Source organism: Canis lupus, chromosome 5 (assembly GCF_048164855.1).
Source record: "Canis lupus baileyi chromosome 5, mCanLup2.hap1, whole genome shotgun sequence".
NCBI classification, from domain to species: Eukaryota; Metazoa; Chordata; class Mammalia; order Carnivora; family Canidae; genus Canis; species Canis lupus.
In genome coordinates, this window is record NC_132842.1 from 35,208,669 (window position 1) to 35,231,466 (window position 22,798).

The 22,798-nt window shown below is 47.0% G+C and overlaps 1 protein-coding gene and 1 long non-coding RNA gene across 23 annotated transcripts in view; one reads left to right on the forward strand and one right to left on the reverse strand.

Moving 5' to 3' along the window:
* ZMYND11 (zinc finger MYND-type containing 11) overlaps positions 1-21,747 on the reverse strand; it is a 131,042-nt gene extending 109,295 nt beyond the window's left edge. For 9 of the 22 annotated variants that reach the window (XM_072826013.1, XM_072826010.1, XM_072826009.1 and 6 more), the window contains exon 1: positions 19,364-19,518. The gene's annotated coding sequence lies outside the window, so the exon portion shown is untranslated. Of the gene's footprint in view, positions 1-10,250; positions 10,534-18,014; positions 18,036-18,427; positions 18,446-18,568; positions 18,704-18,813; positions 18,882-19,363; positions 19,520-21,570 lie in introns of those variants that run through there. The other 13 variants (XM_072826011.1, XM_072826005.1, XM_072826000.1 and 10 more) reach the window with 7 other exon arrangements.
* LOC140633466 (uncharacterized) lies at positions 10,221-11,192 on the forward strand. Its single transcript, XR_012031077.1, has 3 exons — positions 10,221-10,264; positions 10,371-10,458; positions 10,623-11,192. It is a non-coding gene; the product is annotated as an uncharacterized lncRNA (long non-coding RNA).
* Positions 21,748-22,798: the final 1,051 nt, after the last annotated feature.

Genomic DNA, 22,798 nt, shown 5'->3' on the forward strand with positions numbered 1-22,798 from the left:
CTCTGCCTGTGTCTCTGCCCCTCTCTCTCTCTCTCTCTCTCTCCCCCTGTATGGAGCCTGCTTCTCCCTCTGCCTGTGTCTCTGCCTCTCTCTCTCTCTCTCTGTGTGTGTGTCTTTCATGAATAAATAAATAAAATCTTAAAAAAAAAAAAAAGAAGCAATTAGACTTGTGGATGTGTAGTGTCATTAGGTTCAGTCAGGGAGCCGCCCATTCTCATCCCTGAGGAAACGGGGACACAGGCTCTAAGTATATACAGAACCAGAAAGCACACCTGGCAACAAGAAGGGTGGTGGTGAGATACAGACTAAAAACAGGAGGTTCAATAAAAATCTACATGATGAATTGTAAATACTTGGCATCTCCTTTCATCGCCAAATTCCAGGTACCTGATCTCAGGCCCTGGCAAGAGGCCAAATGAAAACTTCCTGGAGAAATGCTCTCAAAGAAAGGACCTTTAGACCTTTCTGAGGGAACCTGAGAACCAGCCATCTGGCCCCTGACATCCCTACAACTAAAGCCCATACCCAATTTAAACTAGCTTTCTAGTTCCTCACTCTTCAAGATGGACAGACAGCCACAGATCACTAGACACTGGAGAGCAGCTTCTCAATAGGAGATGAAGGGTCATTTCATGCAAAAAGAAAAGGACAGGGGACAGGGGACCGAAACAGAAAATACAGGAATAGTAAGGATTTTCAAAATACACATAACTAGTATCATCAAAGAGATGGAAAAGGAATTGCATCTATGAACCCATAAACAGAATATTTTATATAGGAATATTAAGAAAAATTTTAAAGATGATAAATAACACATTTCCTTAAAGGAACAGAAGATAAAATTGAAGCAATGCCCCATAAAGTAGGGAAAAAAAACAGAAACAAAAACTCGGAGACCAGAGGAGAGAATCACTGAAGATAGGCGTGTGCGGGTGGAAAGGGCCCACCAGGCGCCAGCACAGGAATGGCGGGAGGACTGGGAGCAGAGGTGCCTCCAGGGGAGAGGCCACACACTGGGATGGATCGGACTTCTCAACTGCGACGTACAAGCTAGGAAATGATGGGGAAGTGCCTTCTAAACTCAGGAAAAATCGGGGCAGCCCCGGTGGCTTAGCAGTTTAGCACTGCCTTCAGCCCAGGGCATGATCCTGGAGACCCAGGATCGAGTCCCACGTCGGGCTCCCTGCATGGAGCATGCTTCTCCCTCTGCCTGTCTGTCTGTCTCTCTCTCTCTCTGTCTCTAATAAATAAATGAAATCTTTAAAAAGTAAAATAAAATAAACTGAGGAAAAATCATTTAACACAAGTTTCCGTAACCATTCAAATGATCCATTAATAAAGTCTGAATTTTTAGTGGAGACTTTCCATCTGCAGATAACCCCAAAATGATTGCCCTATGCACCCCTCTTTCAGGAAGCTACTAACATGAGTAAATACACCATTGTAAAGGAAGACCCGGGAATCCTGTGCAGTCCCAGGACAGGACTGAACACAGGAAGCAGACAGAGGGAATTCCTGGGCCAAGGGCTCTACAGCAGACCCCGAGAGAACCCAGTCCACATCAGAGAGAATATGAGAGGGGTCAGGACGAAATGGAGAGTATCTTTGATTTAATAAACACACAAATTCATACTACAAACAATAAACAATACATATACATTTATGGATATCCTTGCAGAAATCCTAAATAAAATTTTTGCAAGCAGAACCAAACAGCACATTAGAATAAATGCAGTTTTCCAAGAATGAAATGATGGTTCCGACAAAAGGAAACACATTAACATACTTAATACTGGAAGAGCTTAGAAGAATATGATTACCTCTGTAAGTGCTGAAAAAGCTTGACAAAATTAAACATCTGTTCAAGTAGGGTTACTATATGTACCTACACATGTATACAGTGACAAAGCCAGCATTACTGAAGAAATACTAGAGAATTCTCTGCTAAAATAGAGTCATGGGTCCTCACTATATTCGTTCTTGAGCACCGCACTGGAGGTATTTACCAATGCAGGGGCACGACAGGAAGCAATCTGAACAGAAATGGGGGGTGGGGAGGAATGTACACTATCTCTATTTGCACACGATGCAGATGGTATGATTATACATCCAGAAAAGTAAAAAGAATTAAGGAAAAAAACAATCAAAAGACTTTATTTAATAAAATGGGATAAAAAAAAAAGTAACATATAGGAATCAATGCCTTCATATAAATGAGTAATAAAGTTAGAAGATATACAGAAATATATCCCATTTACAACGAGAAGATAAAAGAAAATTAAATATATGATAGAAACCGTTATAGTGAAAATAATAAAATGCTCCTGAAAAATAGGAATGTATAATTGAATACATGGAAAGATCTATCATGTTCTAGGGTAGAAAGGCTCAATATCATCAAAATGCCAACCCATCCTATGTTAATTCATAAGATATTGTAATTTCAACTACAGTACTCAAAATTTTTTCTGGAGCGAGAAACATTTTCATAAAAATTTCATTTAGGAGTTGTAACAAAAATTTTCCAAAATAAGAAAAACAATGAGGAAGAGCCAGCTGTAGCAGGAATTAAAACATAATAAATATAATTAATACAGTGGCAGTACTGGCACATGAAAAGACAGAGATTAACAGAACAAGATAGAAAGTTCAGATTTAGCCCTGAGTGCGTGCAGCAATCTATTAGAAGAGTAATCAGACTAGCAAAAATAGAAGAGCCCGGCAACATCCTCTATGTAACTGCAGAGCAAAACCCTCCTAAACTTTTCTGGCGGGAACACAAACATCACAGTCTTCATGTGAGGGAAGGTGGCATTAACCACCAAAATCATTTATGCATTTACCAGTTGACCCAGCAACATCAGTGGCACAATCACATGTTACAGTGCTATCTGTAATAGTAATTCAATAGGGGATCGGTTAAATATAGCATGGGGGCCCCCACACAGTAGGTTACAAAGCAGGTTTAAAAAAGAATGAGAGGTCGTGTAAAAATGCAATGAAGAAGTGGCTTCACGAAAATTAAAAGCCTTTGTGCTTCACAGGATACCATCACAAAAGTAAAAAGATAATCCAGAGAAAGAACAAAATACTTGCAAATCATGTATCCAATAAAGGACTTGTATGCATAACCTATAAAAAAATTCTTAAAATTTCATAAAAAGACAATCCAATCAAAATATGAGCAATGAATGACATGAACAGGTATCAGGATATGAGGATAAACAAATGACCAATAAGCACACAAACGGATGATATGTGTTAGAAAAACACATATCAAAACCACAGTGAGGTGGCATTTCTCACTCATAAGACAACCACACTCAAACAACGAGACAACAACAAGTGTCAGCAGACACAGAGAGGCTGGCACCCTCCGACGCTGGTGGGCACGTAAAACAACGCAGCCGCTTTTTTTTTTCCCCCGCTTTTGAAAACAGCTCAGCAGTTTCTCAAAATAGGAGGAAAGGAGTTGGTGGGGGACCCAACAATTTTTCTAGGCAAATGACCAAGAGAATTGGAGAAATGTTGGTCAAATGGTACAAACTTCCAGTTAGAAGATAAACAAGTCCTGGGGTATAATGCACAGCACCGTAATTATAGTTAACAATACTATATTACACACTAGAAAGTTGCTGAGAGACCAGATCTCCAATGTTCTCACCACAAAACAGAAATCATAATTATGTGATGTGACGGAGCTGCTGGCTAGCTCCACGGTGGTAACGGCATGGAAACGTCCAAGCGCAGCAACTCGGCATGTGGTCCTCCTTAACCCCTCGCGGCCTTGTGTCAGTTATATCCCCGTAAAAAGGAAGCACTGACACGAACCACAACATGGAGGAACCCGGAGAACAGCACGCTCAGTGAGTGGATGCGGACACAAAAGGCGACATGCCACAGCCCTCTCCCAATGGGAAACATCCAGAGTAGGCCAATCTGTGGGGGTACAAGCAGAGGAGGGGCTGCATGGTCTGCGGGAGGGGCAATAGGGAATTTGTTCCTGGATTTTAGGTTTCTTCTTGGGGCGTAAAAAGCTTCTAGAGGGCAGCCCGGGTGGCTCAGCAGTTTAGCACCACTTTCAGCCCAGGGTGTGTTCCTCGAGATCCGGATCGAGTCCCACGTCGGGCTCCCTGCGTGAGGCCTGCTTCTCCCTCTGCCTGTGTCTCTGCCTCTGTGTGTGTGTGTGTCTCTCGTGAATAAATAAATAAAAACTTAAAAAAAAAAAAAGCTTCTAGAATCAGATTATGAAGGGGCTGCACTATTCTAAGAATGTTCTAGAAACCACTGAAGAGCACACCTAAAACAGAAGTCACATAAGCCAAAGGATGTATCGTCTTATTCAAGTGAGGAGCCAAACACAAAAGTAGAATTACACAAACCTGCACTTCAATGATTGACACTTTGCAATATATTTTAAATCTAAATTATTTTCCTCAAGTTCTCAAGACCTAATATCAAACGTTCAATACTGTACAAAGTAGCTTATCCTCAATAACAGAATGATGAAGTATAAATTATGAAATTCACTCTAAAAAAACTTAACTCAGGGGATCCCTGGGTGGCTCAGCGGTTTAGTGCCTGCCTTCGGCCCAGGGCCTCATCCTGGAGACCTGGGATCAAGTCCCACATCAGGCTTCCTGCGTGGAGCCTGCTTCTCCCTCTGCCTTTGTCTTTGCGCCTCTGTGTGTGTGTGTGTGTGTGTGTGTGTGTGTGTGTCTCATGAATAAATAAGTAAAACCTTAAAAAAATAATAAAAAGATAAAAAATAAATAAAAAAACTTAACTCTTGGGCCGCGTGGATGGCTCAGTTGGTGAAGCATCTGCCTTCGGCTCAGGTCATGATCTAAGGATCCTGGGACCTCAGGGTCCTGCTCAGCAAGGCGTCTGCTTCTCCCTCTCACTCTGCCCCTTCCCCCACCTCCCACTTGTGCTATTCTCTCTGTCTCAAATAAATAACATCTTAAAAAAAAAAAAACTTAACTCTTTATAATATCCTCCTCTCCTCTATCACCAAAAAATATCAAAGATAGATTATACACTGCCAAGTTTCAAATATTAGTGAAAATATCTGTGCCTACAGAACCTAAAATATTAATATGAAAAGTATTTTTGGTTTATATTCTTATCTTGACTCAAATTACTTTGTGCTTTTACTAAGTAAGAACTTGGGAGTCACGTTCTGGATACTTATGAAAATCCAGACCAGGGGATCCCTGGTGGCTCATCGGTTTAGTGCCTGCCTTTGGCCCAGGGTGTGATCCTGGAGTGGCATGATCCAGTGGCCCAGGGCGTGATCCTGGACAAAGGGATCAAGTCCCTTGTCGGGCTCCCAGCATGGAGCCTGCTTCTCCCTCCTCCTGTGTCTCTGCCTCTCTCTCTATGTCTATCATGAATAAATAAATAAATAAATCTTTAAAAAAGAAAAAAGAAAAAGAAAAAAAGAAAGAAAGCAAATCCAGACCAAACTGCTACCTCTCAAAAGAATATAATCTAACTCCAATGTATGGCTTTCACACTGTCTAAAGATGAGAGCAGGGACGCCTGGGTGGCTCAGGGATTGAGCGTCTGTCTGCCTTTGGCTCAGGGCGTGACCCCAGAGTTCCGGGATCGAGTCCCACGTCGGGCTCCCTGCCCGGAGCCTGCTTATCCCTCTGCCTGTGTCTCTGCCTCTCTCTCTGTGTCTTTCATCAATAAGTAAAGAAAATCTTTAAAAAAATAAAATAAAATAAAGAGGGCACTAGATTTTTTTTTTAATTTAAATAAGGGTCTTTAATCTAAAGTATGCATATCTCTCATTACCATATTTATGTTAAGACATTAATCACAGGACAAGAAAAAAAGCTTTCCAACAACTTACAGGACTCACGTAAGTAAAAAAACCTAAAATACAGAGATAGTTTATTTAAAAACAAGACGTGTAAGAATTGTTGAATCATTACATTGTACACTTGAAACTAATATAACACTGAATGTTAACCATACTGGAATTTTAAAAACTTTAAAAAGTTAAAAAATCTTATTTAGTATAAATCTTCCAAATAAGTGTTTCTTTTTTAAGCATTAAAATTTCCTTAAAACAAGGTGATTAGAAATTGAACATAAATTAGATACAACCTACCTACTTAAACCGTGTACCCAGGTAGCAAACATTCTCCTGATAACCCAGGTTCGTCGCCATGCACACGGACACCTGCCTGCCTTGCAGTGGGGTTCTCAACCTCAGGCCCTCTCCCATGGAGCAGGGTCTGTGTTCTGGGGGCACTTAGCAGAGTCCTTGGCATCTACCCGCCAGACACCAGCGGTATCTCCCACAGCATGACAATCAAACACGTCTGCATGTCTGCAGACTTTGCCAAATGTCCCGCAGGGAACAGACTCACTGTTGCAAACCACTTGTGTACTTGACTTCTGTGATAGTCTGTGCCCTCCCTTACTGTCACCACTCACTGACACGCTAACCTCTTTCTGGTATGTGTCTTTCTCCAAAGATTGCCTTTCCCTTTAAAAATTGTTTTAAATGCCTGTCCACCAAATATCAGACCACCACCGCGATGACAGATGGTCCTCCCAGGGTCATGGTGTAGGAGGGCAGACGCTCTTCTCTGAATAGAGGGCAGGGTGCTTAAATCCCCACCACCACGGATATTAGTTAGCCTTCCTAGATTCTTTGTTCTTCTTAAGGTATCTCTATGCCCAACGCGGGGCTCAGGCTCAACCCTGAGATTAAGCGTCACACATTCCAGCCAGCCAGGTGGCCCTGGTCTTGCTAATTTTCAACCAAAACCAAAAGTGCAAAAATTGTATCCTGGTTTAATCTGCTTTTCATAAGATTGCCACTGAGGCCAAACGCGTTTTCAAGTTTGTTTTTTTTTAACACGTGTAACCCTTTTCTACACAACTGCTTATCTAGGTTCTCTATTTTTAAGGACACAAAAACTACAAGGAAAAGTATCCAATTAATAGAAGTCAAAGTAAGAGCAATTTTCTCACATTTCATTTGTAGCCATTAACTTTCAGATGAAATAAAAGATACAGAAATGAAAATCAGCATGGATTCTCATTATTTGCAGATCACAGGTCTATGAAAGCACCTGCTTGCTCAACTCCGTACCTGTGGCCTTCTGGCTGTCACTGCGGACAGGGGAGCATCCCAAGGGCGGGGGAGCAGGGCAGCCCGTTCCAGCTCAGACTGTCCACAGTGTCCTTTCTGCGGGCTACTTAATGCCACATTTTTCACAGTTCTGTGCTTTCTGTTGGCGACCTCCCGGTGTGAACGACCCACGCGCAGTGAAGTGGTGCGCAGGGCTCCTGAGCACGACGGGCTGTGGCTGCCTCTGCACAGGACGCACGTGTGTCAGGCCTGCTCGGTTCAGGCACCCGGGTTTGGCTGGGGATGGCCCGACACCCAGAACCGGGGATGAGAGGTGCGGCAATCTGTGCCTGAGGCCACTGTGCAAAGTGCTAGCGGAGCCCCTGCGGTGCACAGAGGGTGGCAACACACCTACACCTGTCAACCCAGGCGATGACAACAGATCAAAAAGTGTAGCGCACGCAACGCAACCATTCTGAGGCTGAAAGGCAAGGAAATTTTCGGTCACGTTACCTGGGAAAGTCTCCTCAGCCAGTGCCTGCTGGCTGGCGGGTTTCAAACAGTGAAACCGTGCTAGAAAAGGTTAAATTTGTAGGAAAATCCATGCAGTAAAAGGGTTATGGAGAACAAGTTTTCGACACTGAGACTGGCTTTTTTACAAGGATTTTAGCAGATGACCCTGGAGAAAGGAAATGGCAGGTCTGTTTACAGAACTGTGACCAGAGGCCTAACAGGAGGGAAGGCTGCATTTCTCCAGAAGCAAAGGGTCCCAACTGGGGAGAGCTCAGTGTCTGTGGTCACCTGACAGAGAACTATGGTGAATAAAGAATAAACTACAATTATAATAAAATATCATCTTTACTTTTTAAATGTTTCAAATAGTCATTTTTACATTATAAAGCCGAGATGCAAAGAAAACCAAAGCCTCTACCGTGTTTCCAGTGAGACATTGCCAGCGCTGAACAGATGCCACCGCGGCAAACTAAGGGCTGCTGTACCCGAGGACACGCTCCTAACGTTATTCCCCAACAAGTCTGGCAACATGGCATCACCGCTGTCTTTCAGGAACCTAAAAGTCTACAGAATAGGCCACATGATGTTTGTGTTGGAAATCACTGTTAAGTGGCCACTACCTTCTCGAGTATTTTTTTTTTTCAAGAGGAATTTGTGATAATGCACAGACCGTATACTGGTAAATGTTAACTCTGAATAAGGACAAATAACCATCTGTACCTCAGGATCAACGTGGGTACGTTTCAGCAGCCAAGGACGGGACAGAAGGGCAGAGGGTCACAGCCAACGACAAACAGTTCATGGTAACAGTAACACGGATCATCTCACAGACACAGGAGTGAACTTCACTGCTGCTTGTGATGACCTCTCTTCCTAACACATGCCTTTAAAATACCATCTTCTTTAATCCACAAAATTAGACCAAAGTTTGCAGCTAAACTTTTCCAGTATGTAGATTCTGATAACATGAGAGTCAACTATAAGTCTTTAAAACCCTCAATTATTTAGCAGTCCATTCAAGGACATTTTACCATCATGAAGGAGCAAATCTCATATATATGATTATATACATATGTAATTATTATAATGAATGAGCAACCGGAAAACGAAGATGTTACATGACCACTTTCCAGATCAGAGACGGCAAATCATGCAAGGGGCGAGCACATGGGCATACAGGCTCCTGTCACAAACTCCTGTACCTATGCCAAACTTCCAGGAAAGCATGCATTTAGGTTGACATTTGACCTCTGAGCAGGACTGGGTCATTCCGGGCTTGTTTCTTATACAGTCTTTATTGAACTGATGTAATAAGCATATTAAAGTTCATAATACTTCCAAAAATGTATTAAATATTTTATTACATATTCAAGACCACCTGAAATCTTAACCATTGTCTTCCACTGTGAAGTGTATGGCAACAGCAGACAATGACAAAGTCTGCCAGTAAATCTGGCACTTTCTATCTTTCTATAGCTAAATTGCCAAATACCTGTTATTTCAATACAATGCCTGTTTCTAAAATATTTCAAGTTTTAATTTTATTAAAATGTTTCCTGTAATCTTGAAGAAAGGTATCAGAAAGGTTTGGTCTCTTGGGACGCCTGGGGGGGTCTCAGCGACTGAGCGTCTGCCTTCAGCTCAGGGCGTGATCCCAGAGTCCTGGGATTGAGTCCCGCGTCTGGTTCCCTGCATGGAGCCTGCTTCTCTCCCCTGCCTGTGTCTCTGACTCTCTCTGTGTGTCTCTCATGAATAAATAAATAAAATCTTAAAAAAAAAAAAGATAAGAAAAGACAGGTTTGGTTCTTCATTTCACATCTGTAGTCAATGTGCCTGCCCTGTCTGCATCGGCTGCTGTGTTAAGAAGGATTTTGAGGAGATGGGGAGTGCAAGTAGGTCTGCAGATTTCTCGCCTAGGCAAGTAAGTCATTATGGAAAGTGGAAGAGGAGCTCATTTGAAAGCCATGTAGGATGTAGAGCCCAGACAACAGTGTAGTGCCTACGCCACACAGGCCACAAAGATAGAAAGCAGCATCTCGTCCTCCTACGCACACCGCGTACAGCATTACACTAGGTACTCAGAAATTTCAGTCAGGGTTCTCAGGTCAAGAAACCGTGAAGATGATGATGGGGTAAAGCTGAGGTAATAACAAGCAAGAGAGGGATCCCTGGGTGGCGCAGCGGTTTGGCGCCTGCCTTTGGCCCAGGGCGCGATCCTGGAGACCCGGGATCGAATCCCACGTCGGGCCCCGGTGCATGGAGCCTGCTTCTCCCTCTGCCTATGTCTCTGCCTCTCTCTCTCTCTCTGTGACTATCATAAATAAATAAAAATTAAAAAAAAAAAAATAACAAGCAAGAGAATTAGAACTGGCTGAGGCTAAAGCCGTTAAATTGAGGGGACAGATCACTGAGGCTTGGCAATAGGTGGAGAAGACGAAATCTAGCAGAGAACACAAATGTCCACAACCCCGTAAATTCTGAGCTGACGTCAGCATAGAAGGTAGGATGAGGAGGGGAAAGGTGGATACCTAAGCAAAAGGTACAAGCTACTAGTAGTACAAGGAGTACTGCTTGCGCATTAAAAAAAAAAAAAAAAAGTCACTGAAAGGATCCACAGAATTACTGGCAGAAGGAGAAGTTTTACCTTGAGGACAGCAGGTGAGTGCGGGCTCCCAACTACCCTGGACGACAGCATTATCACAATCCGGGGGGCGGGGTGGGGGGGCTCAGGCACCTGCGCTCACTGCCAACGGCCCGTGTCCAGGTCGCGGAACCGGCAGAGGACCCTCAGCGGAGCCCGGGCTGCCCAGCATCAGAAGCCAACGGAGGACCCCGCCGTGGCCAGCATTCAGGTCAGCAGGTCATGTGGCAGAATTCAAATTTCTCTCAATTGCTCCCCGTAAGTCCAACTGCCTGTGATCGTGTCCCTGGAACGTACAGCATTTAGAACCACTGGAGCTCGGCTGAATCCCGCCTCCCACTCCCTCCCACTCTTACACCCATCTGATTCTTCCAGGCCAAACTCCCTAAGAACTCTCCATTTAAAACGCAATTCAAACAACGGCAAGTACTACAACTTTGGAATGTGGCTGGTATTGTAAAACTGAGAAAACAGTCAAGAAAATGTGGCGACACACTCCGAAAGCTGTGTTCGTCCCATGAGGTGTAAGGAGCCAATGCACGAGGACGGCCAGCGGCAGAGACCGAAGCGAGGAGCGGCGGAGCCTGCAGGGAGGCCGGTCCTCCCCTCTCGACCCCCCTGCCGGATACCCTGGCTTCTATGGAGCTAACGAGCGAGGAAAAAGCCGAACTTTAAACTGGACTGGTGGCTGTTCAGCTTAATTCACCTGAATAACAGAGTCTAAAAACTAATTTTAATATTCCTCAGATGGGGCGCCTGGACGGCTCAGAGGTTAAGCTCTGCTTTCGGCTGGAGTTCGGGGATCGAGTCCCACATCGGGCTCCCTGAGGGGAGCCTGCTTCTCCCTCTGCCTGTGTCTCTCTTTTTCTGTGCCTCTCATGAATAAATAAAACCTTTTTTAAAATAAAAAAAATAATCCTCAGAAAACAAAATTTAACTTTCAAATTATTCAAATGGAAGCTTCTTATCTCCCAACAATCCAACATGAATACAGATCACAAGTGAGAGGCTTCCTAAGATTTCGTGGTCTACAATGCAGGTACGCATAATAGTAAAAGAAGGTATTTCAAAATAAAAGATAACAGCTATCTTGACAATATATAGTAAATGTGGGATCCCTGGGTGGCGCAGTGGTTTGGCGCCTGCCTTTGGCCCAGGGCGTGATCCTGGAGACCCGGGATCGAATCCCACATCGGGCTCCCGGTGCATGGAGCCTGCTTCTCCCTCTGCCTGTGTCTCTGCCTCTCTCTCTCTCTCTCTCTCTGTGACTATCATAAATCAATAAAAATTAAAAAAATAAATAAATAAATATATAGTAAATGTAATTTAACATTTATGTTTAAAAATATCACGAGTACAAGGCAGCCCGAGTACAAGGCAGCGGTTTAGCGCCGCCTGCAGCCCGAGGTGTGATCCTGGAGACCCGGGATCGAGTCCCACATCGGGTTCCCTGCGTGGAGCCTGCTACTCCCTCTGCCTGTCTCTCTGCCTCTCTCTCTCTCTCTCTCTCTGTGTCTCTATGAATAAATAAAATCTAAAAAAAAAAAAAAAATCACGAGTACAGTAGAAAAATAAATGGCCTTAAACTGTGTTTCCTCTGTAATTTAAAAAGACAGCAGCTGGGCAGGCCGAGTGGCTCAGCGCTTTAGCGCCCCCTTTAGCCCAGGGCGTGATCCTGGGGACCTGGGATCGAGTCCCACCTCGGGCTCCCTGCATGGAGCCTGCTTCTCCCTCTCTCTCTCTCTCTCTGTGTCTCTCATGAATAAATGAATAAAATCTTCTTTAAAAAAATAGACAACACCTGTCATGATTAATAAAACGCCCAAAAAAATCTTTTAAATATGGTATCGATGGACATCCCAAAGAAGTTAATCTCAGGCGTTCCTACTGTAAGGACTGAACAGTCAAAGGAAATGTGCTACACATCAAAACCAACTTCAAACCCAGGACCTGATCTCCCAGATACCATCTCTCGGGTGCAGCTCAGAGACAGAGAAAACTTCTTAGGAGGGCCTTCACGCTGACACAGTCTCCCCATGCAGCGCCTTCCCCGTGCTTACCCTTCATTAAAAGACTTCTTAAAAGTCTTTCCGCAGCTATTAGGTGAGAAAACCGCAGTTACTCTCCCATCCCAACATCCAGAGCACAGGGCGGTCTGGGTCCACGGGGGCCACACCTCAGTTGGCCTCTCTCCTCAGGTGCCGCTCGTACTCATCTGAGGACAGGAAACACCTACGGAACGCTGAAGCCTCGGCACTGGGAGCTACCAACTTCAAGAAATGAGCTACTTCCATCCGAATTGAACTTATTCGGCATAAGGAATGCTAAAAGTTTCCTTAAGACAATGACTTCCCCTAAGATGGCAAGAACACTCTAGAATTGGACTGAATTCTGAAAATGTGCACCTTCTATATACGTATTAAAATGAAGACTCTAGGCTCCCCCCTGCCCCCATGCCAAGTTCTCCTCACAGTGTGAGCTTGCCAACTGTGACAGTAAGACAAAGAGCCAATTACTGATGCTTGCCCTTAGATCACGAGCTGTTACTACCAAACAGAACTAACCAGAACTCTGCATATGGAACGTTGGAACTACCAGGAGGGACCTAATACTCCTTTCTTCCCACCTCCTACTTTTGGTAAACGGAGGAGGCACAGTGTTACATTCTTTTATTATTGTGTGCTTTTGCAGGATTATAAACGTACATTTGGAAGATGAAGGCATATCAGTATGAAGACCCCAGTAGTTGGTGGATATCTGAGAAACAGCAGCCAAATAGAGTACGGGTGTGGTAGTCACATACTTGGAACTCAAAACCCATTCGGTGAGGTGTTCTGTGCCACCTTCAGCACCCGGTCTTCTTGTACGTTATAGGACACTGGCAGCTATGCTGTGACACTGCAACTCACCACCTAACCCTACAGCAGCAAGACCCCTCTCCTCCTGGCTGTTTAGAAAGACTAAATGAGAACACAGCTGCCTGGTTACAGCAGGCGCTCACTAAGTGACACCTTTTTTAATGAACGGTGCTACCACAAGCAAGATGTTTACAATGAAACCCAGATTTCTAAAGCTGCTTCCAAGGTAATCTTCTCAAGGGACCTAATGTGGATACATGGTCAAATTAAAATGTATTTATGACAGACTCTCTTGCTATAAATCACGGTATCTTCCTGATTTAAAAAAAAAAAACTTAGCATTTTTTAATCCCAATTGTGAAAATTAGTAATAGGTGACAAGCTTTCAAAAAATCCATTAAAAATTCTGTACACAGATTTCTTTTGTTTCTACAATAAATGCCTAAGTAGGAAAGATTCTTCCCTGTCATATTTTAAATTTACTTAGCATATAAGCAGATCAAACCAGAGAAAATATTAAAAATTTTAACTGGGTCTACCTGTCATCACTTAAACTTGGCTAACATCTGGAGAACATAAGAAATTATTAATCACAACAAAGATTTTTTATTGGTGAACGTAATAAAATCCCAAAGTTACAAATCAGAATAAACTTCAAATTGGGGTTAAGGGGCGCCTGGGTGGCTCAGTTGGTTTAGCGTCTGACTCTTGATTTTGGCTTAGGTCAGGGGATGGAGCCCTGCAAGGGGCCCCACACTCAGCAGGGAATCTGCCCTTCTCTCCCTCTCCTCTCCCCCTTCCCTCACTTGTGCTCCTTCTTTATTTTTATTTTTTAAGATTTATTTATTTATTTATGATAGAGAGAGAGAGAGAGAGAGAGAGAGAGAGAAGCAGGCTCCACGCCAGGAGCCCGACGTGGGACTCGATCCCGGGACTCCAGGATCGCGCCCTGGGCCAAAGGCAGGCGCCAAACCACTGAGCCATCCAGGGATCCCCATGTGCTCCTTCTTTAAAATAAATCTCTAGGGCAGCCCCAGTGGCGCAGCGGTTTGGCGCCGCCTGCAGCATGGGGTGTGATTCTGGAGACCTGGGGTTGAGTCCCGCATCGGGCTCCCTGCATGGAGCCTGCTTCTCCCTCTCCCTCTGCCTGTGTCTCTGCCTCTCTCTCTTTGTGTCTATGAATAAATAAATAAAATCTTAAAAAAAATGAGGATTTAAAAATAAAAAAATAAATCTCTAAAAAAATGAACAAATAAATCAGTGTTCAACTCTCAAAAGTAATCTTAACTCAAATGCAATATACTGTGACTTACACTGACTTTCTGCACTTTCCTGGCTTCAGTAACTGTTACCTGCCAAGTGTCTAGTACACAGTAGTTTCCATAAATAACAATAATAAATGAATGAACTCCAGGTATTAAAATATATTCTAGGGCAGCCGGGTGGCCCAGCAGTTTAGCGCCTTAGCGCCCCCTTCAGCCCAGGGTGTGATCCTGGAGACACAGGATCGAGTCCCACGTGGGGCTCCCTGCATGGAGTCTGCTTCTCCCTGGGCCTGTGTCTCTGCCTCTCTCTCTCTGTGTCTCACATGAATAAATAAATAAAATCTTAAAAAAAAAAAAATTCTACCTATTGTAAGAAAACATAATACTTTAACATAATCTTACGAAACAGTAATTATGGAGCAATGTGAACTACAAAAGCATTTATTTAAAACTAGTTAATCTACTATAAATATTACTCAGTTTACAAAATAAATAAAACACCACACAAGTTTTCATCAATATACATCTTTCCAACATAATGTGATCTGCTAAACATACTTCTCTCCTCTCTGAAGAATACAAGAGCCATGTCATGCCTTTAAGTTGTGGATTTAACAGTATTCCATTACCTCTGTAATGGAATTTCATGTAAAGTTAAGGAAACATTTAGCCTTTCAGCTACCTAATATAACCTAGAATCAAAAATACAATGAAAGACTAAATGTCTAAATATTTACTAGTTCCATATAAATTAGAATCTTTGTAAAATTGAGGTATCTAAATATCTATGTCTAACAATTTGCTAAATGTCCTACCACTATATAATGAACTACAGAAATATTTTTAATGACCTAATAAATATACAGACTATTTGGACTTGTAAATAACTTCTACATGAAATATCTTACAGCATTTTCACAACTAAACTTTTTAAGAATTTTCTGAGTGGAAAATTATTAACAGGCACACATATGTGCAATGAGGTCTTTCCCTAAGGCAGTGCAATATGTTTAAAATATTACAGATAAGACTTGATTATTCAAAAAAAAAAAGAAAGAAAAAAAAACATACTCTTGGATATTTAGACTAGATTTTTATCTCCCTCCCATTCAACTTTGTATCACTTTACTTCTATCACAGGAATTCTCAAACTTTTAGAGCACATTCTCTCACAAAGCTACTAGTTTGTTCATTTCTCATTGGAAAGTGTGTGTTGGGACTGGGGTGTGCTAGGAGTAAGTGGAGCCTTCCACAAGGAAGACTGCTGGGCTGTTAAGATGATCACAGGTAGGATTTCTAAAAGCGGAACAGCCTATGTAGAGAACTCTGCCCAACGTCTAAGACACAGCGAACATACACTACTTGGTATATAGTATCAGGGTACGCAGTTATGTCATCAACCTGTGAATACCAAAACACTTCAAAAATCAAGAACAAAGGACAGACCATTGATGAAGTGGAGAACTTTCAGATCACTACTAATCTCCACAAAATCACCGTATCAAAGTAGATTTAAGTAGTTTTGAAATTTTGACCCCAATGCAAAAAAGGAACTCAAAGTTACTATGCAAGAAACACAGGTAGAAATTAAAGTCAAATCTGTTCTTTTTTGTCAAAATTCCTAGTAAAAATATTGGTAAGGGATTATGAAGTCCACGGTGATCAAACCAAGAAGTAACAAGCAGTGATTCTTTATTCAGAAAGTCTTCTGCTTCAGGTAAATACAAAACCTGTCACTCGAAGCAGTTAGGGTGACAGATGCAGGGAAAAGAGAAAATGATGCACTGATTACCAGTGGTTAAAATGGTTCTTCTATGTACTTCAGTTACCCAGACCCTTCATCAAAGACACAGAAGTCATGAGAGGTGGGTGTCGGGCACTGGGGGAGGCTGCAGGGAGCTGGTGTTCAAATAAGGAGTTTAAGTTTGACAAAATGAAAAGAGCTCTGGAGCTGGATGGTGATCTCTGCACAGTGAATTTATCTAATACCACCGCACTACACACTTTAAGACAGTAAATTGTGTTATGTATATTTTACCAGTCAAGAGAATAAAAGCAAGAAAAAGTAATGTCAAAAACATCCTTAAAAACTGCTTCAAGTAAATGAGCCCTGAGGAACGTAACAAATGCTGCTTTTCCACCTCTGAGAGAACTAAAGCAAAAACATGGAGGGATTCAGAGGTATGCTACAACACAAATTAGTAAACAATGCACACACACACACACACAAAAAAAAAAACCTAAACAATGCACATGTAAGGATGCTACGCTGTGATTTCAGAGGTCCACTCTTTTCCACAGGAGTTTAAGTTATCAGCCTGAACCAAATTTGATTCCACTGAATTGACCTAGTCTAATAGTGATTCTTGCATTCCTACCCCTATGAGGTCGGTACAATTACTATCACTCTTGTGCGCCAGATGGGGAAGCTGAGACCAAGCATTGCGAGATTAATCGATTGCCCACTGTTACTTTGCTAGTAAATGATAGAGGAGAGATTCAGACAAGCCATTTAGCTTGAGAGTCATTTTGCTCTAGGCTACCTGACTAATCTAAATGACAAAAAAAAAATCACCTGGTTTAAAAAAAAAAGTCTCAAGTCCAAGTCAAGGATGTCAAGCAGTGAAAAGTTTTTAACTATCATAAGGCAAAGTCTGACCATTTACTCAATGTTTTCTACCAGATACAACCTCTTTGCTTACAGGTTTTCCATGCAGAATTCAACTGGAGGTCGGTAAAGCTATGTTAAATAGGACAACCAGAGGTTTATATCTTTAGGCGTCATTAGGACAGTAAGTGATACCCTCTATTACAAATTCTATTCATTTACTTATTTGACGGGGGAAAGAGAACGAGTGCCTGCACCCAAGCCTGGGGGGGGCGGGGTACGCAGGCTCCCTGCTGGGAAGGGCCTCAGGATCATGACCCGAGTCAAAGGCAGATGCGCTCAACCCACCGAGCCACCCAGGGGCCCCCACCAATGTTGACGTTCTTCATTTCCATTAATGTCCCAAGTATGCCAAAGGGTCTGAGCGTCTCTATTACACACTATCAGAACCAGCCCTAAAGGAAATGGGTAGAGTTTAAATCAACACGTCAATCCAAGGGAACCTGGAGGAGGACACCCACTCAAAGTGCCAACGTGACCATGTCCCAGAACACTCGGGAGCTCAGGAGTGGAAATCGACATTTTCCGTGATTTCTCTCTTTAGATCATTTGCCTAGGTGTGTATTTAAATGCTTTCCTAAGGTGACTGCAAAAATAAATGGCTCACTTTACAGAATGCAAAAGGGAGACTCCGTTTTCACACGACCAGCACCTATGGGGAAACAGTACCACGTAAAAGAATCCTGTTGCCCGCAGGTACAGCTAAGCAAGGAAACACGGCATTCACTTTGGGGCAGGCGCGTCCCGCGTCTTGTGATGTCCGATCCCCTGCCCAGGCCGTGCGGTCGAGTCCGCAGAGGACCCCCGAAGCCGGCGCCACGGCCGAAGGCTGCAAACTAACCGCCTGTGCGAGGTCCTCCTCCATCCCCTCCTGGTACAAAGCAGGACGCAGGAACCCTCAGAGGTGACCTTGCTCAACGCAAAGCACGCAAACTTTTAAAGTACAACCGAGCGATCTCTCTGATAAAGTTCCCACCGTGATTCGCAGCCGATGCCCCAGCAGCCGAGGGGTTGGCAGCCCCGGCTCAGCCCCGGTCGCCCCCGGCTCGCGCCGCACAGCTCCTCGCCGCCCCGCGGGCTTCCCGCCTCCGGGCGCGGGGTCGGCGGGGCCGGCGGGGCCGGCGGGGCCGGAGCGGGGCCGGCGCGGGGCCGGCGCGGGGTCGCCGCCGGGTCGCCGCCGGGTCGCCGCGGGCTGCAGCACCCCCGCCCCGGCCCAGGCCTCCCGCACCTGCTGGGCGCCCGCGGCTCGTCCCCGGCGCCCGCGCCCCGCCGCGTCCACGTGGAGCTGGGCCCCGCGCCCCGCGCCCGGCCCCGCGCCCGGCCCCGCGCCCGGCCCCGCGCCCCCCGCGCCGCGCCGCCCGCGCCGCCGCGCCCGGGCCCTGGGGCGACCTGTTGAGGACGCGCAGGCCTCGCCGCCGCCGAGCCCGGCCCCGGGGGACGCGGAGCAGCCCCGCCCGGCTCCCCGGGCCCGCCCGCCCGCCGCCCCCGCCCCACGGCCCCGCCGGCCCGCGCCCCGCCCGCCGCACTCACTGGGCCGCGGGCCCCAGGCCTGGCCGCGCGCGAAGGGCCGGCGGCGGGCGGCGCTCACGCGACTCCCCGGCTTCCGGCCCGACCAGGCCCCGCGCGGTCCTCCTCCTGCGCCGCCCCGCCGCCCGCCGCCCGCCGCCCCGCCCGCCGACACAAAGCCCGCGGGCCGCCCGGGGCAGCCGGGAGGGCGGACCCCCAGCCGCCGCCCCCGCCCGCCGCCGCCGCCCCCGCTCCCGGCCAGTCCGCACCATTCCGCTCCGGCGCTCGCCGCCGCCGCCGCCGCCGCCCGGGCCCGCCGCCCCCGCCCCCGCCCCCCGGCCCCGGGCGCGCCCCCGCCCCGGCCTCCCCGCCCGGCCCCCGCCGCCCGGCCCCCGGCTCCCCCCGCCCGGCCGCCGCCCTCCCGCCCTCCGCCCTCCGCCCGGCGCCCGGGCCGCCATGTTTACCGCCCTCGGCCGCGGACCGGCGCCCGGCAGGGAGGGGAGGCCGCGGGCCTGCGGGGCCGCCGCACTTACGGGCTGTGGGCGCCGCGGGCCGGGCGGGGGCGGGCGGGGGCGGGGGGCTCGGCCGCCGCCGCCGCCGCCGCCGCCGCCGCGGAAAGTTTGCGTCCTGCGAGGCCGCGGCGCCGCTCACATGGCGGGGTGCGCGGGGCGGCCGCTCGCGGGCCCGGCCCCCGCTCCTCCGCCCGCCCCCGGCCGCCGCGCTGGGCTCGGGGCTGCGGGCTGCGGGCTGCGGGCTGCGGGCTGCGGGCCGGGGCTGCGGGCCGCGCGCTCCCCCCGCCCCGGCCGCGCCCACACCCACCTTCCCTGCGCCCCGTCCGCCGCGCGGGCCCGAGCGGCCCTCCGCATGTTCCCCGCCGCGCACAGGCACCGGCCGCGGCGCACGTGAAGGCGACGTACGTGCGGGCGCGCAAAGCTCCGGGCGCTCGCTGCACCGCCGGGCTGGGGCGCGGGCCGCGGGTGCGGGCGGGCGGGAGGGCGGGAGGGCGCGGACCCGCACCGCCCTGCTCGGTGCTGCGCGGTGCTGCACGGTCCTGGAAGATCCTGCTCGGCCCTGCACGGTGCTGCGCGGTCCTGCTCGGTGCTGCACGGCCCTGCTCAGTGCTGCACGGTCCTGCTCGGTGCTGCGCGGTGCTGCACGGTCCTGGAAGATCCTGCTCGGTCCTGCGAGGCCCTGCTCGGTGCTGCACGGTCCTGGAAGGTCCTGCACAGCCCTGCTCCGCCCTGCGCGGCCCTGCACGGTGCTGCTCGGTGCTGCACGGTCCTGCTCTGTCCTGCGAGGCCCTGCTTGGTCCTGCTCGGTCCTGCACGGTGCTGCGCGGCCCTGCTCGGTCCTGCACGGTGCTGCTCGGTGCTGCACGGCCCTGCTTGGTGCTGCACGGTCCTGCTCGGTGCTGCACGGTGCTGTGCGGCCCTGCACGGTGCTGCACGGTCCTGCACCGCCCTGCACGGTCCTGCACGGCCCTGCTCGGTGCTGCACGGCATTGCTCGGCCCTGCTCAATGCTGCACGGTCGTGCACCGCCCTGCACGGTCCTGCACTGCCCTGCTCGGTGCTGCTCGGTGCTGCACGGCACTGCTCGGCCCTGCACGGTCCTGCACAGCGCTGCTCGGTCCTGCACCGCCCTGCAGGGTGCTGCTCAGTGCTGCACGGTCCTGCACGGCCCCGCACTTCCCTACACCGCCCTGCACAGCCCTGCACCTCCCTGCACGGCCCTACACCGTCCTGCACGGCCCTGCACTTCCCTGCTCGGCCCTGCACCGTCCTGCACGGTCCTGCACCGTCCTGCACGGCCCTGCACCGTCCTGCACTGTCCTGCACGGCCCTGCACCGTCTTGCACCGCCCTGCACCCTTCTGCACAGTCCTGCACCCGCGCAGCTGCCTGCTGGGGCGGCGGGACCGTGCGCCTTAGCAAGACTGCCAACCTGCTTTGGAGGCCTCGTTCATGCCATCATCAAAAACAAAAACAAACAAACAAAAAAACACCACCACCCTGCAGGGAGGTGCGAGATTCCCTGGTCCGGGCGTGCACACACAGGACTGTGAGAGCAACAGGACCACCCATCATCAGTCGGGCAAACACAGGACAAATCCGTGTGAGGAGAAGCAGCTTCACTCTTTGTAATTCTACATCTGCCCAGTGTATGCTTTACTCAGTGACCAGACATAAGCACACTTGTATGGACACAGGCCCCATATTTTCCCTAATGACCCTTCTCCCGTGAGAGTTTGTTAGGAAGACCTGCCAGCCAAAATTTCTTACTCTGCTTCTCCGTGGTCATCCATACCTAAAATCTTTGGGAAAAGACTGTCCTGGAAATTCTGGGATTCTACTCCAACTCATCAATCTTCTTTCATCACTGGTCTCCTAAGACTAAGAATTTTTTTTTTTTAAGATTTTATTTTTTTATTCAAAAGAGACACAGAGAGAAAGAGTGGCAGAGACACAGGCAGAGGGAGAAGCAGGCTCCATGCAGGAAGCCCGACGTGGGACTCGATCCCGGGTCTCCAGGATCACACCCTGGGCTGAAGGCAAGGCGCTAAGCCACTGAGCCACCCGGGCTGCCCAAGACTAAGAATTTAGAAATGAGTAGTACTTGCATAGATAGGTATGCTATGGTGCACACCAGTCAAGGAAACAATCTTTCCACCACTCACAGCCCTGCTTCCAATACATCTCTGAGAGTTTTGGTTTAGATCAAGAGGCATCACAAAATAATTTTAACTCATTTTACAGATAAATATACATCATTAAAATCCAGCAGATGGGTTAAAAGGTGTCAGAAAAAAAAATCAAGCTATACCTAGTTTGAATGCTGGACCAGGAATTGTAACAATTTAAGTAAGCTTTAAGTAAATTGCCTTTTTTTTTTTTTTTAAGTCCTTTATTACATAGAGGACTTCATGGTTCTGTGGTTTGTTTTGGTTTTGGTTTTGGTTTTGGTTCTGTGTATTTCACGGAGGATGCTCAACTAAGACAAACTTATGTAAGTATAGAAGGAAGCTTACCTTTTAGGAAAGAAGTGACTGGATAACTCCACAGTCTTCTCTAATTAAGTTGTGTAGGCATCATTTTAGTGTTTGTACCCAGATACTATCATTCTACCTAATATAAGTGAAATACTTTATCTCCAGATTTCCTATTTGTTTTGCCTGCCGTTTAGCCCTTGGTTCCGTTTTGCCTTCAGAACAGTTTCATTTACCTCATTTCCTCAGCTGAGTGAATGTGGAGTGGATGTGGTCTGAGCCAGTGGTGTGCAGGGGATAGTTTGGGATGGGGAGTTGGGGGAGGCCCAGAAGACCAAACCGGTTATTTCCATTGAACATAGGCTATACCCTAAATTTACCGGCCACACTGCAAGAGAGGGCAAGGGTGTCAGAGAAGAGAGGAAAGGAGTTGCAGTGAGCCATGAGGAGTGGTTTGCATCAACTAGGGCATGTTTCAAAGACTTAGCACCACCAACAACCGTCCTAATTCTCCCCAGACTCCACCAGCATTTTCTATGCTTAACTAAAACTTGACTTGATCAGTGTTATTACTTTTTCCAGCTTCTGCTTTAAGAAATATTATTTAAGTAGAAAGGACATGAATTATCCAACAGATTGATGTGGAAAATATGTCTTTAAAAAATAAATTATATCCTTACCTTTCACTAAAAATAACCCAATGACTTAAATGTCATTATAAAAAAAAAACTAAAAATCATTTCCAATAGGTAGAAGAAAATATAGGTGAATATAAGGTTGAAGGTGGAGAAAAATATTCTAGGTCCTAAAGCAATGGTTTTTATCACAAAAGGTTGGAGTGATAAATTTGGCTGTATAAAAATACAGGAGTCCTGTAAGTTAAAATACAGACCTACTTTAAAATACGCCCATTGGGATCACAACTTTGACCCTTTATAGAGAGGGTCCCTCTCCCTTTGTTCACATTTGAGGACCAATTCAGATTTCCTGGGGCTGGTAAAGAGGGATACTTCACAGCCACAGGGCTGGGGACTCCTGCTGAGTTCTGGTCTCTCAGTGTGTTCCTGGTTTGCTAGTATGTAGTAATAATGAGTTCTCGGACATGCTCCTGAAATGCATTGCTTTTATTTATTTTGCCTTTACTAATATGTTTGATTTTATGTTTTGCTTTGCATTAAAGATCAAGAACATAGTCTTAAGTATATCATGCAGATTAACTGTGAAAAAGCTTCAGGAATGTAAATGAACAACACACTACAGAGAAACTGGT